This window comes from Protopterus annectens, chromosome 2.part0 (assembly GCF_019279795.1).
Source record: "Protopterus annectens isolate FY-2018-M chromosome 2.part0, PAN1.0, whole genome shotgun sequence".
NCBI classification, from domain to species: Eukaryota; Metazoa; Chordata; order Ceratodontiformes; family Protopteridae; genus Protopterus; species Protopterus annectens.
Window position 1 is genome coordinate 1597201444 of NC_056728.1, and position 17160 is coordinate 1597218603.

A 17160-nucleotide genomic window follows, 5' to 3' on the forward strand; every position below is an offset into this window, starting at 1 on the left:
CTGTTTGTTAAGAAGAAACATGTGTTGCCTGTTAGCTTGGCTTTTAAGGATACCAACCAGTGTGCTGTTGCTTCAAATCCACACGGGGAAACATATCATTAAATTATCTTAGTTTATTTCATACATAGCCAAATATTCTTCTCTGTATAACTGCTTATTGATATTAATGTTTATTTTATGCATGGTTACAAATAACTTGGCTATTCATTGAATTCCTATGATTATATTTGTAATCCATAATGGTCTGTTAACAACATCTCATTAAGTTTAGGGTTAGTAAAGCATGCTACAGACTGTTATATGTCTGATAAAGTTTTGTGCAATATGGTACAATTTTCAAAAGTGCTATCTAGTGTTGTTTTGTTATTCATTATTAAATTCACTTCAACAACCACCTCAGCTTTACCTTTTGAGGGAGTCAGATTGTCAGAGTTACAAGAAGTGTAGAACAGGGAGATACAGTGATGTATGCATTTGATCTACGATATGCACTTTGCCAAGGAATATCTTTAAAAGTAGTCCTTCCACATACCTTACCGTATCCCTGATGTACAGCACCTTTTATGTCTCTGTTAACAGAAGCTATGTGATATATGACACTGTCCCACTGTCTGAGGGATGAAGGTTTTCCCTTGCTGTTAATGTCTGTGACCACAGTGCTGACATTAATTCATTCTTGCTAGGTATTTACCTACATGCCCAGCATGTGCTAATTTTTCGAAATCCAAAGCCGTGATCCAAATTAGTAGTCCATCCGCCATCCAGGTGATGTCATAACTCCAAGTCTTTTTACTGCACGCATAACACACACACACACACACACACACACACACACACACACACACACACACACACACACACACACACACACACACACACACACACACACACACACACACACGCACACACGCACACACACACATACACACATCAACATGAATTAGCTAGGCAGGTAAGTGTCAAGGTTATATGAGTTGCAGGTTTGAATCTTATGTCCTTCAACTATGTTCAAAGAGGCATTCTGAGGCAATGTAGCAACTGCCTCATGTACACTGACAACCCGGCACTCTCCAGCCAAGACCAGAATAGCTGGCCAAGAGGAGATGGTCAATACTGTTACCTCACCACATGGAACATGTAGTCCTCCAGGGCACACACAAGCACTACCTTCACATAAAAACAAAAACCACACACCCACCTTCATGGAGGCTCTCAATAACAATCTACCCAAGCAGCAGAGACCTCCAAGGTAGAAACGCACTTAACCACCACAACACAACACTAATCACAAGACACATAACTCTCCTAAACAGTGTGCCACTCAATCAAAGCCCCTAAGGCAAAACAGCATGCCCAACACACTAGTCATAGGTGACTCAATAGTGAGCCACACTGATGTCCCACTCACTAGGTTGAATAAGGAGAAAGTAACAGTCAGCTGCCTGTCAGCTGCCAGGATCTGCCACATAACACATGCACTCAGGTCCCTCAACAACAGGTACAAATATGACTCTGTCACTGTACATGTGGGTGTAAATGACCTGAGATGTACCTCCCTGGACTACAAGAAAAGAGACATGGAGGAGCTCTCGGATTATGTAGCCCAGGTGGGTATGACTCTAGCCCTAAATAACAACCTACCATCACCCAGAATGATACCACAGTTTAAGCAGAAAATGATTGATTTCAACAATTGCCTAAGTTTCTGATGTTATTCAAAGGGAATCCAGTATCTCTCTACCTGGGATGACATGATTGACAGACCTCAATGCTTTGCCAGTGATAGCCTGCATCTGTCACCCCTGGGCTTCCAGATACTGGCCAAGGCTCTTGCCACCCCTATAGTGCCTTTCTTAGGTGGTGTTCCAGAGACCAAATTACCACCGTGACAGCTACAAACAAATGCAATCTGAGGGTCATGCTGCTCAATGCTAGAAGTCTAAATCTCAAAATGCACTCACTCAAAGCACTCCTTAAAATGGAGAACATCGACATTTGTCCTGTAACAGAGATGAGGTTCAAGGCAGCAGAAAGCACCCCTACACTACCGGGCTATAACTCATTCCACACCTTTCGGCCCCACAACTTGGACCAAAGCTCCAAAGGCGGTGGTGTTTCCATATTCATAAAGGATGTGCACACCTCCAGCCTGGTAGCCCAACATAATGCATCCGAGATGCTTCAGGAGCAGTTAACATTGGGAAAGACAGCAATTCAGGATGTCACCTGCTATAGGTCCCCAGCCATGTCCCATGACTCACACTCCACATTCCTCAGCATCTTGGAGAATATTAGGGTCCAACTTAATACTCTAATACTGGGTGACTTCAACTGCCCCACCATTAACTGGGAAAACTACTCATGTACCAATACAATTGCCCAATGTTTCATGGAATTCATTAATTCCAATGCCCTCGACCAGCTCATTCTTACCCCCACTAGAGGTAGAAACATCCTTGACCTGGTCATTACTATCATGAGCGACTGTTTCTCTACACCAATAGTCAACTCCTCCCTGGTTACATCCGTCCACAAACTAATCACCTTGGAAATCCCCCCCCCCCCCACACACACACAAAGGTAACTACCACGAAAAACTTCTCCAAAGCTAACTTTGGGCTCCTAAAAACAGAGGTGGCTATCTTCATAGCACCCATGCAAATGGAGAATAGTTGCATGACCACCAAATCATACACAAATGAGCTGTACAAACATGTACACAAATGCATGGATCTCATCATACCCAATAGAACCAACACAGTCTCCTCCAAAAAAGGAAGCCAATCTGGTGGTCCCCTGCCATAAACAGACTCTACAACAGAAGGAGGAAACTGATGCAGAATAAGGTGAAGTCCCAAGACTGGAAAAACTCCCTTATCAGCCTCAACAAAAAGTTGAGATCCCTCATCAAATCCTCTAAAGCTAGCTATGAAAACAGAATTGCAGCAGATAGTAAAGACAACCACAAGGCCTTCTATAGTTATGTAAAGAATCTCCACAGCAATACCCAGATTTGGGCTGAGCTACTGCACAATGGTACCCTCTATACCAAGCCAACAGATATTGCCAATATACTGGCCGACAGATTCAGTGCCAGCTTTACCCCTCTCTCCCCCAACAAAGGACCAATCACAATACCAGTAGATTGCCAGGCACCCAGTATTACTGCTGCACAGGTTAAAACAGCACTGCCCAAGGCCAAGGATACAGCTTCTATGGAACCTGACAATATCTCTGGCTGTGTTCTACATGAACTACAGCGTGGACTGGCACCTCACCTGTGTGCCCTGTTCAATCACAGCCTCACCTCAGGCTTTGTCCCTACCGAATGGCGCACTGCTACAGTCATCCCTCTCCACAAAGGAGGAGTGACTACAGACCCAGGAAACTATCGCCCCATTAGGCTGATGAGTCTGATATGCAAAGCTATGGAATGCATCATCATGGACCTAATAAACAAGGATATAGGGAATCTCCAAATTCTGGACACCACACAGTTTGGCTTTGTGAAGGGTAGATCATGTCTGCTCAACCTGATTGACGTCTTTGAATCAGTCACCAGAGCTGTGGATGAAGACAAGGTGGTTCACAGCCTACCTTGATCTGGACAAGGCCTTTGATACCATTCCCCACTCGGGAGTCATAGAAAATCTCACTAAGCTAGGCATCAACCCCTATATCATAAGGGTGGGTTGCAAACTGGCTCACAGATAGAACCCACAGTGTGAAAGTAGCTGACTTTAAGTCAGACTGCCGACCAGTCATGAGATGAGTGGTCCCACAGGGTTTGGTCCTGGGTCCTCTCCTGTTTGGTATCTACCTCTCTGAAGTCCAGACCAACATAAAGGAACTCTGGCTGACAAAGTTTACAGATGATTGCAATTTGGGAGCTACTATTAATTCCCGAAGTGATGCTGACATCCTACAGAAAGGCCTCACTGAGACTAATGACTGATGTCAGAACCATGGCCTTAAGCTCAATGACAAAAAATATGTCGTCATCCCCTTTGGGAAAAACCTGGTTCCCATAAATTACCACATCGATGGTAGTCCACTGAACACAAGAGGAGTTATAAGAGATCTGGGAATGCAGGTTGACAGCAACTTCTCTTTTGACCACCACATTGCCACTGTGGTCAGAAACTCCTTCTATGCGATACATCTCATTACTAAGGATTTTGCATCCAGGAAGTAAGAGGTCGTTATCTCCCTCTACCCTTCCCTCATTAGGCCAATCATTGAGTACAATGCCCCATTTGGCATGTACCTCACTAGACACCTGCAACAACTGAAGAGGCTGCAAAAGTACCTCACGAATAGGATCCTATGCCTTAAACATTTGTCCTATATGGACAGACTCAAAAAACTCCAGCTATTCTCTGTCTCATATCGTTTACTTAGAGTGATCTCTGCTTGACTTACAAATCCATGTCTGATCCAGCTCTGTTAGAAATGCTACATCTAAAGAAATCCCAATCCCTCCACACCACATGCTCCAAAGACCTCAACCTCAATAAAACAATCAACAGAACAAGCTGGAGGGACAGGTTCATAACCCAGAGACTACCCATGCTATGGAATAGACTTCCCTTACATGCCAAATAGAGCAGCTCACTGGCCCTCTTCAAGAGAAATCTTGATGAGTGGATGGGAAATAGAAAATTCACCCCTGGGATCACTCCAGTGGCTCTATTCAACAGAGGCATTGGGAACTAAGGTCAGGTGGCATGATGCCAGGGTAATCCTATGGTCTAAGCTTGTAAAGGCTGGGCCATTAACCTAGTACACACCTATGAACCTATGTAAAAGCCTGTGTGTAATGTTGCAAAATGCCTATGGTAATTATCTAATGTTCTTCAAAAGCAAAGTGAGGACAGGACCCGAAATTTTGACCTATGTATCCAGCAGATGCACAGACTTGAAGAGAAGTGGAGGGAGAGAGGTATGTCACTAAATGTTTCTGTTTTGTTAAATAAAAAGCATTTGATCCTTGCTACATGCCTGCATTTTTTTGTATTGCCATATATAATGCTTAGAGTGACTGAATACCCATCTTGCATCAGTAAGGTAAGTGCAATAATGATACTATACCTGTGCTTGAAGGTCTAATTGAAATACAAATGTGTTGAAATCTCATTTAGCATCAAGCCATGTTTTCTGAAGATAGCTTTTGAAATGTAAGCCCCAACCTAAAGGACAATCGGGCTTGTGTACCTGTTACACATATTTTGAGATGGGTGTTTCATATACAAATCAGAGTGCTTTGATTGTTGCTTATAATGCATGTATTTATACACTTGTATGTGTCTTCCAGTGACTGATTTATTGTACATAAGCCTTCCTGCTCACAGATTGAAGGGGTGTCTGCTGTGTCAGTGTTCACACCGTTGTTTACAGACTGTGTGGCATGTCCTTCAGTTCAACATTGGTATTGCATGTGCCTGCAACATCTTGGCTGTTTTGTTATAACATGTCTGTTCCCTGTGTTTGTGGAAACTTGTACAGATAGGCATTTCTTTGCAATATTTCATAATCACCAAGCATCATCAGGATGTTTGCATTTTGAAGGCTACTGATTGCTAATAATTGTAAGTAGGTCATGCATACTGCTGTACACATGCAATACTGTTAGTACAACATATATTAGATTCTCATGTGTCACAGTCTGTGATGACTGAATATTATAAGTATTTTTCACTGTTGTATTCATGATATTGATGTGGGTTCAGCCAGTTACCATGCTGCCTGGCTAAGATGCTTGTCATATAGCTTGCTAGTTTCCACAATGTTGTCATCTCAGTTTATTTTCCTTTTAACAATGCCACCTGTTGGCTGCTCATGTGATTTACATTCATACACAGACATAACTGCTGGGAACACATGTAAGGGAAAAGGAAAGGAAGTAATGACATGCTGTCAGACACTCAGATCAACAGTCTGCTGAGACAGACAGCATTATTAAACAGTGAAAGTCCCAATAATAAAGTTAATAATAAATAAAAAAATGTTAATGTGGCAGTGTCGGGCATGGTTCCATTCAAGTGCCAGGATATGTTACATGTGCTTGCTTTGCATATGCTTGCCGTCCCCCATGATGGCCAACTATCATATGTTCAGGTGATGTCATGCTTTCAACTGGCAAGCAGTGTTTTGCATGCCACTGCATGGCCTTGATTGTACTGCTCACACTGGTGATGGATATATTCTCCCTGATATGTTCTGTTATTGGACATGTCCATAACTATAGAAAAAGTGACACAGAGAAGGTATTGTGTGCATTAGGAGCCATTCACTAGCAGCAAATGTGTTGATTATAATTGTGCTGCTTGCTAATGTTTGCCCCATTTCAAATTGAACTGTTTTAAATAAGAAGTTTGACGTCTGTTACTACACCTTTAGTGTCATATTTAGATTTCCAGAACTCACAAGTGAATGGGATGTTAATTGAATATGTTAGATTTCAGATGTGCACATCAGTTTCATTTTAAGTTTAGCTATGACATTTATGGGAATGTGTGGCATGATAGACATTTGCTTTTCATTTCTATTGTGTTTTGCAATTCATCTTGACAGAACATGGGACTTGTGTATGATCACCAGTCAGACAAAGATAACATGCACATGCCAGGCCATGCCAGAGTCCTCAGATGATGATGACAATGATGCTGACAATGATAATGAAGAAGCTGGACCTGCATCTGCCCAAGTCATCATACTTTCTGCATCCCAGAGGAGACAACACCTAGACCAGAACAGAGCTGATATTGGGAGAAGATCTAGGTTGTTGTGACCGATGTGTTTCAAACACAGATGAGGGACATGATGGGGAACTTCTTCTAGGACATGGCATGGATTATGCATGACATTTTCTGGGAGATAGCCAGGGAGATCATTTGTGAGGCACATCCCCATCAGGCTGGTATTGTCTGTGTGCTCCAGTTGTGGTATGCTACAAACATGCTGATTTCCATCTAATTGATTGCACTGTATCTGTACTCTTGTGCAGGCGTATCGTGTAGCTGCTGTGTTTGTGTTACATGTTTAAACATTTTGTGCAGATATTTTTATGTGACATTTACTTATGTTTTAATGTGTGCATGCCACACATTAACACATCGCTCTTTCCTCCCACATTCAGCTGTCCATGAATTACAGCAGTTAACCTACAGTTAATGCAGCAACCATTAGCCTGTAAAAATCTGATTTACTGGGGAAAACTGACAGACAACAGATATTACCAAAGTCTAACACTACCAATGTGGTATGTTTTAGATATGTGTATTTCCATATTGTGCATTTGCAACAGAAGGACATGCCATTTCCCATGTTTTTTGGATGACAGCTGTCATGCTGTCCCACTGGCATGATCTTTTGTTGTATGCCATGTGTTTGCAATGCTGATGCCATGTGAAATCATGTATGGGTATGTCATACCTATGACTAGTCCTCCTTGTCTGACTGCATAATACACCAATGTAGCATGGTAAGTATAATTTATTCTATTACAGTACATTACACTGTGTTTTCTGTATGTTAATTTCCACATCCATTCCTTATTTACATAAGTTCACACCTTCTTGCAATATCTGTACATATTAACTGATGATTTTACATTTTTCTGAACATAGCCCAATACATACTTCCATACGTACACACCATCATACCTTTGACATGTGATCATTCACTGACTTATCACTGATGTGCTGTAATGATGCTCTCAGGAGTGTCCTCTAATCAGTAATGAGCAGGGTGCATGACATAAACCTGTGGTTATTTATTCAACATTGACATGACAGCATATGTGTATTTGACTGAAATTCTTAGCTTGCTTACCTATGCTTGTTGATGTTAAATGATTGCACATAATTGTGTATGTGTGATTTATACATGCCTATTGTTGTGGACATAAGCAAACAGTTTGCTAATGTGACATACACTTGCTATTTGCTTAAATGCATTTTGGTTTGGCTTCAACAGCACCCTGTGTGCTGTACGTATGCATTTGTAATGTTTAAACTTATCTTGTTGCCCTATTTTCCCTGGTATGAGCTTAGGTTGTCTACCTCACATCCACTTTCATATTTACATAATAAAATTTGCAGATATGTTTGCAATTATTGATCATTGTCATATATTATGTTGTTGACATGCTGAACATGTGCTAAACATATGACCATTTTATGGATGCAGGACATCTGCACCCAAGTCACTGGCTACTGCTTGAAATACATCATTGTTTTCATTATACTTGTGTGTTAATCAGTGTACATTGTTGACATTTATTTGAACAATCTGATGCATGTGTTTTTTAAGCTGTAGTGTTAGGTTTTAGCAATATTCTTATATATCATTGGTATGTGTATGTGTATTAACATTGCTTCCATGTACGTTCCATTTAGGCCACTAAATCTCATACATATACTCCAACACATGTGTACGACCTTTGAAATGGCATATGTGTATCACATATATGCATTCCACTACATGTTTGGGCTGTGTACACCTACTTGTGTATTTAGCAGCCATTTTGCTGCTTTGTTGCAGTGCTGCTGTTTGGCACTGTATTTGGTTGTTTGCTTTTCATATGCATGGCTGGTAGATTGATTCTGTCATCTGCTTGAGTTATCTAACATTCCTAGACCTGCATTTGCTCATTTGTAATATTGCTCAGTTTACCCTTGCACTGCCCACAGACTACTTGGATATGCATTTATTTATCCAACATGTACTGCAATCCTTATTTATTAATTTACAAAACACAACTAACATTGGTCATACACACCAGGTATGACTGACACACAATCTGCAACATGTTGTAACATAGCACTGCGTAGGTAGATATGTTTTTCTGCATTTCATCATGGCTGGTAAACATTAACAACCTGTTTGACAATTTTTTACTATCCATGGTGTGCAGTGTGTCATCTGTGTAATACATCTGTTCTTTCTGATTTTTTCCAGTCTTTGTCTGTCATGAATTGCAATATTTGTTCTATGGGTATACCCTATGTGATGGCCTTCTCCTCCTCTTTTCTTATATTTTTTAAACACCTTTAGTGAATCATCTTTTGTGACATAAGTAAACTTACATTTATACAACAGTAGTCAAATTGTATTAAACTAACATCAGCAAACATTATACTTATTTACCTTTCCTTCTATTCTAAAAAAATAATAAAATAAACAAAAATGGGGCCTATTCCCACCCAAAAATTCTCCATGTCCCTCTGACTTTCCCTCTGATTTTTCCTGTTCCAACATCCCTTTTGTGTGTTCTTCTTCACCCATACCCCCCATCTTCTTTCTATCTCTTAGTTTCCCTAGGTATGTGCATTACCTGTGTTTCACACACAAGTCCAGCACAAATTTTAGCTAATGTTAGCTGTGTCAGTATGGTTGTGATTGCTCTTCACCTCTATTAACTGTTTTTTATTACAAAATGTATGGATTCCTTCAGAATCTGTAAGTGAGAATTGGCATATTTTTATAATAACACAGTTAAGGTGATATTCCATAGTTGTCCTTAAGCTTACTGGAGGGATTCTGTTGTAGATATGTATTTAAGACTGTCAGGATGCTTGAACTGTGAGATTTTTCCATAACTTTATATACATAATGCTTTGACAGTGATTTATCATTACTTATGGATTACTTGCAAGTAATGCTCACCGCACTGAACTTTATGGAATACGGCCCCTAATTTTATATATATATATATATATATATATATATATATATATATATATATATATATATATATATATATATATATATATATATATATGGTTTATCTTGACATGTTCGAAGGTCAAATCTTTGAACCCACTGCAGTGAACTGTAAACCGCAAAATTCCAAAATCACGAAAACCAAAGCACCAAATTATGAAATGTTGCCCCATTTTTGAGCCATGGAAGCACTTGTTTCAATGGTGGTGCATTTGGAAATGTCGAAATTCAATTATTTTATGACATTTTGGGAGTTTGGTGTTACAGAATTTGCATATCTGGTTTGTGGATGTGCATGACGACCACTTGACTTTCAAACATGTAAACGTAAACTCTATATATATATATATATATATATATATATATATATATATATATATATATATATATGTAGATCTACTTCAGTAGATTGAACATATTACAAGTTCAAACCACTTATGGCCGAGACCATATGTTCCAACTTGCAATAGTTCAAACACTGAAGTAAAAAAAGAAAAAAGAAAAAACACAATTAAACTGCTGTACTGCGAGGGGCTATGCCCCACCGCTCCTCTCAAGTGGGGGGCTTCACCCCCCACACCACCTTTACTTAAATATACCAACTCCGAGATCGCACTACATTGTGGAAAAGGGAAATCTTCCCATTCCGCACTGTATGGAGATCTCCATTCAGTCCAATTGAACATTTACAAGTTCAGACATATGGTCTTGGCCATATGAGTTTCGAACTTGTAATATGTTTTGAAGGGGACCCATATATACATATATATATATATATATATATATATATATATATATATATATATATATATATATATATATATATGTCTATATATGTGTGTGTGTGTGTGTGTGTGTGTGTGTGTGTCTGTATGTACTAATCAGCATTCAGACATACATCATTAGTAACTGAAGTATACTGTATGATGTTTTCTAGAAGCTTTGAGTATAACAGAGAAATGCTAGTCATCTGCAGCCTTAGCACTATAGGCATCATTGCACCATGGCTATGCTAGATGTGTAACATCTAATCTGTAATTAACAAATAATTATAAATTTCCATACATGATGTAAAATAGTGAAGAAATAACTGCAAAGATTGTATCCAAAATAAGCTATATAAGACATGAACCCACACATAAGCAAACAACATCTACATTGCTTTACCAGTTGAGCTTACACATCCAGAGCTCTTTTAATGTTTTAAAAGCATGTATTATAGAATAACAATATTAGTAGTCTGTGTGAAGTCTGTATTAATATACAAGAGTAATAGACAGTCCTGCATAATGTTTACATTTGCCCAGTATAATGGTGGATAACTTTAGAAATCTTTGATGCGTGAATATAAACTTTAAACATTAAAACATATTAGTCTTCCATGTAAGTTAATATTAGTATTACAGATATTCATGGGATACACTTGAACACAATGAATCATCTAAACACATATTTGTACTACATACGTATATAATAATGTAGATGTTAAGGTGTGGACTATGTAACTTACTGTAGGCATCAGGTGACCCACTGACAAAGATCTGCCGTTTCCCTCTGGTGTAGAATATCACAGCACTGGCAGACCTGCACTCCAGTCTGATAGATCCCAGTTCGTCCATGGTACTCTCTCACAATACAGTTCCAAATATTGATCATAACAATATTCCTTGGGTGTGCTTGCATCCGCTGCTCATATCCAGCATATATGGTGAGCATCTGTGTTGTCTCCTCCTAATTCCAGATTGGTAGCCTGAGGTATCAAAGCCTCCTCTCCGTCGACATCCTTGAGATGGATGTAGAAGCTTTTGATAAAACACCTCCCAAAAAATGCTGAGGTCCCACTCAGTCAATGTTATGATAAGAATATGTATCAATATCACAATTTAATGGTTAAATATAGGATGCTAGCAGATTACTGGAAGAAACCAGGCACATGTTACAGATATTCCAATGTACTGATTCTTTTTTAGCAGTTAATATTTAGAGATTCGAGAACTTACACTGATGTTCACTAATGGGATTCCAAAACAGTGAATGCTAATGAATCTCTTAATTATGTTTTATGCATATGTTACTTAAAAGGTGCGTTCACAGAGCTAACCTTCCTATGAGATATAGCTGCCTGAAAGCTGTCTTCACAAAGGTCATCTATCAACTGCCTGCATTACTGTTGTTACTGTGATTATACTAATCTGTATAAAAAACACTAAAACATATTTTCATGCATATGTTATGTGCAATTCTGTGCATTACAATCTGTTACATAAATGATGGGGATAGACTGCCCCATAATGCAGGCATAAGTGTACATGTCCATCACTATCACATAGGTTTTCCCCATATGCAGCTGTATGGCTACAAGCAAACCAGCCCCAATGATCTACAGACATGGGCAGAATCCACACATACCTGTGGGTACTGCAGATTAACTTACAACATCTGAAGTCAGTTTGTCGATAACAATGACTTATGGGGTTGTACACAACTTATATGCCCAGGCACTGTCTGATGCCTAATCGTACAGTGATATCTGTTAAGTATATTGAATGGGATTTGGTTAACATCAGGATGACTTAGTATTTATGTTATTTGTTCTTGTTATAGGCAGCCATGACTGCATACCTATTCATTTCATAAGGTGATGTTTTTTTCTGCCTTGTTTTTGTAACATCTTCAATAGTTTAGTACTTATGCAGTTGTGATACATTGGTTATGTATTTGGCCCTTACTTATCCTAATATCTAGTGACATAAGTTCATATCATACCTCTACATATAGGACATATCTAAACATGTGGAAAGAATTGGTAGTTGTGCATATGTATGCTGATTATGTTAGCATATATGGGTCAGCTATTCATCCATGTTTATATTCTTTATGATTATCTGTACATCATGGTAATATAGACGACACGGATTGTTTAGCATAACAATGCACTGTACATGAAAAGAGTGGCATTCCTTTGACTTATGCTTGACATGAACCCCTGTATATAATCCGAGGTATGCACATTAGCCTGTCTTTCAGATGTCCAACCAAACTAGAAGGGACAATTTTTCAGCACATGAAAAAGAATAATTATAGAGGCCCTGTGCCAGATTGCTGGAACTTGTTAGGATGGATGAGCAATACTGTGTGGAGACAGCAAGTGTGGAAGGATCTCAAAAACATGGTTAATGCTGTGGGTGGACGTAATAGATCTACGGAGGAATAATCTTGATTTTGCTCTGACATGATCATCCAGCAGCCAACAGACTCCGCTACTATGAGAAGGCAAGGAATGCCACTGGAAATGGGCCATTATTGCCTCCACCAGGTAAGATAATGAAGTTCCTGCCAAGAACATCAGGTGTCCAGGAGGGGATATTGAGGCAGGTGTTCCAGGATTTACAGGTATGTCCAGCATTTCAAACAGTGAAACATACGCTAATTCTCATAAAAGGACTTTCATTCACAATTCTTACCTTATTGTTATATTTGCGTTACAGCAACAGAACAATGCTGTGACTGTAACAATACACCAGATACAGATGCACAAGGTAAGTGTTATAGTATGTTGTTTGAACTACACAGTGCATAGATAACTATGTCAGGTATATTATGTAATGTTGTGTGTTTCAATTGCATAACCCCATTGACATTGGAATAGTGGCTCCACGTGTCATGTAAGTTTCTCCAAATTCTTTTAGTGTGAAACACAGCTGTTGTGTACCTCTACCTCATTTTATGACTGATGTGTCTACTCACATGTTGCTATTGTTTGTGTGCCATTTTTACCTACAGATATATCTTTGTGCAACATGGACCATGCAGCATCAGACACAAATAGACCTGGTAAAGTTGTTCATATTGTTGCCTTAGTGAAACACTGTGTGATCAGTATTAATGTTGGTTTGTTTCCCACACAGGTACATCATGATGATGCCCACACCTTTTGTCACACAGTGTTCTCCATATGCAAGTAGTGTTATCCATAGCTGTTGTGTTCCTCTGCCTTCTGTTTTTGGCTGAGGACTATACTCAAATGTTTGTATGCTATTTTAAAATACAGGTTCTGCTTTCTGTTGGAACATGCATTCCCCAACCAAGGAGGATGAATCTGGTAAGGAAGTCAGTTTGTTTGCTACATTTCAATCTTGTTAATTGCATCTGTGACCTTCACGACTAATGTGATCTTGTTCACCTGCATAAGACACCTGCGATCTGTATGACATTGTCGCCCATCCAGTATGTGTGTATCTTATTTGCTGTGTGTTATACATCATGCTGAATGCCTCACAATACTTTGTATGTGCTTATTGTTCATAGGTTCATAGGTTCATACTAGGCTATCTGCCCTAGGGCATTTATAAGCCTAGCCAGAGTGTGTGTGGCTTTCGCCACCCCTTGGGATGAGAATACTACACCCATTTAGGGTTTAGGGTTTAGTTTACTGTGCCTCTGTCTAGTAGTGGCACAGAGATGACCCCCGGGGTAAACCTACGATCTCCCATCCACTCGTCAAGATTTCTCTTGAAGAGAGTTAGTGAGGGGCTCTGCCTAACATGGACTGGGATTCTGTTCCAGAGTGTAGCGAGCCTCTGGGTTATGAATCTGTCCCTCCAGCATGTCCTGTTTATTTCTCTGTTAAGGTTCAAATCTCTTGCTCTTGTGGCTCTGATGGATTTGGATTTTCTGAGGTGGATCATGTCCATTAATTCCGGATTGGACATGGCCTTGTACGTCAGGCATAGATCACCTCTGTGTAGGCAGTATGCGACTGAATAGAGCTGGAGTTTCTTCAGCCGGGCAGCATATGACATATGTTTGAGACCCTTTATCCTCTTGTTGAGGAACTTTTGGGGTCTTTCCAACTGCTGCAGGTGTCGGGTAAGATACATCCCAAATGAGGCATTGTACTCAATCATGGGCCTGATAAGAGAAGAGTACAGGGGCACAATGACCTCTCTTGATCTAGATGTGAATCCCTTCATGATAAGGTGGGCAATATAGAAGGACTTCCTAACCACCTTGGCAATGTGAGTGTCAAATGAGAGGTTACTGTCGACTTGGGTCCCTAGTTCCCTGATTACCTCTTCCGTACTTAATGAATTACCACCTATGTGGTAATTTGTGGGTACCTTGTTTTTTCCAAAGGGTATGACTATACATTTTTTGGCATTCAGTTTAAGGCCATGGCTCTGGCACCAATTATCCATTTCTATGAGGCCTTTCTGAAGGATGTTTGTGTCCACTGGAGTATCAATTATGGCGCCCAGTTTGCAGTCATCTGTGAACTTTGTCAGCCACAATCCTCCTATGTTTGCTTGCACCTCGGAAAAATAAATGCTGAACAAGAGGGGTCCCAGGACTGAGCCCTGTGGGACACCGCTTGTGACTGGCTTAGAGTCTGACATGGCTCCAGCAATTCTGACCTTGTGGGTTATGTCCTTGAGCCAGTTTGCAACCCAGCTTGTGACATATGGGTTTACATTTAAGCTGGTGAGTTTGTTAATGATGCCCAAGTGGGGTATTGTGTCGAAGGCTTTTGCAAGGTCAAGGTAGGCTGTGTGAACTGCCTTACCCTCATCAATGGCCTTAGTGACTGTTTCAAAAAAGTCGACTAGGTTCAAAAGGCAGGATCTGCCTTTGACAAAGCTGAATTGGGTAGGATCCAATGTCTGTAGGTCCTCAATGTCTTTGTTTATGAGTTCTATAATGATCCTTTCTATAGATTTGCAGACCAGGCTCGTCAAGCTTATGGGGCGGTAATTTCCAGGGCCCGTAGAAGCACCTCCTTTGTGGAGTGGGACCACTGTTGCTGTACGCCACTCTTTGGGTATGTATCCTGTAGTAAGGCTAAGATTAAACAGCAGTGCAGGTTTAGTTCCTCTTGGAGTTCATGTAGCACGCAGCCCGGGACACCGTCCGGTCCCACTGATGCTGTGTTTTTAGCTTTGGAGAGGGCGGCTCTCACCTGGGCATCTGAGATGCTAGGGAGGCTACACTCTGCTGGGATAGATATTTCTCCTTTTGGGGGGGAGGGGGGCGGAGAAATTTGCACTGAACCTGTCTACCAGAATGTTGTCAATATCTGTGGGTTCAGTGTATTTTGTGTCATTTTGGACTAATTCTGAGCATATCTGGGAGTTTCCACCCAGGTTTCTAACATAGCTAAAAAAGGCCTTGTGATTGTCTTTTGTGTCTTTTGCGATTTTTCTCTCAAAGTTGGCCTTGGATGATTTTATGAGTGATCGAAGTTTTTTGCTAGTACTGATCAGAGATGCCTTCCCTTTTGGGGATTTTGCTCTGTCATGTAGTAGCTTCCTCCTCCTGTTGTGAAGTTTGTTAATGGCTGGGTTCCACCAGACAGGACGCCTGCCTTTGTGGGAATGGGTCTTGGTTGAGTTGTGTAAATTTCTCTTTTTACATAACAGTGGCATTTCAACCCTAACTACTGGCGGTGGAGTCAGAGGAGCACATGTCACATATATTTTAGTATTTTTATTCACATTTTATTTGTTTGTTATGTGACTTACTTGGCATATCTCTGGTTTATAGGGTCCCTGCACCACTCACAGCCTTGCTGACCTGGTAAATTCATATCATCATAAACATAGTAGTCATATATTTGTCTAAAATGTCAGTCCTTTTCTTCCTCATTTGACTTCTGTGAACGTATATGACATGTGTCCTCGTTCTCTTTTTGAGCCTGTTCACTATTTTTCTCCTCCAGTAGCCCATCCACTGATCCTTATCTAGGATATGATGTGCCTCACTCTGATAGCATGGCCAATGGCACATAGGCCACTGCACTGTTTTGTTTTCTGCCTAGAAGGGAAAGACATGTGGTTCTGGCTCATGGTGTAGCCTTGATAGGAAGGATAATGTGGCCAGCCATTCTGATGATGTTGGGACATCAGATGACAGACATGATGCAGATCATGACCTGCTATTCCATGTTGAGGCTAGTACTAATGGTGACTCTTTCCCATAATGGACCTACGCTGTCCATCAGACTATACATTGGAGTATAGTTGATATGCATGGATACATGTCAGAGGGTGTCTGTTAGCTATAACAGGCACATGAAAACTCATAGCAACATCATGGATCTGACCTGCACTCATTTGCCTGTGCCACAAATGTAGTACACAATCTGCATCTATTACATGAAAATCAGGAATGCAGAGATGGCGAAATCATGGCAGCACTGACTGCACGGGACACCAGTGTGGTGTCTGTTATATGTTCTTTTGACAGCCTTGTTACAGCAGTGTTAAAGTAGTGTTGTGCTATAAACTGGGTGTTACTTGCCTAATTGTACTGAGCAGATTACTTCCAGTGGGGAGTGGAAGACCCCCTATCATTAGACCCACACAAGGCCCTTGGACATCATTGTCTGTGTTGCAATGTGCATGCACATCTGCTGTAGGTCAATCAACTTTGAACCCA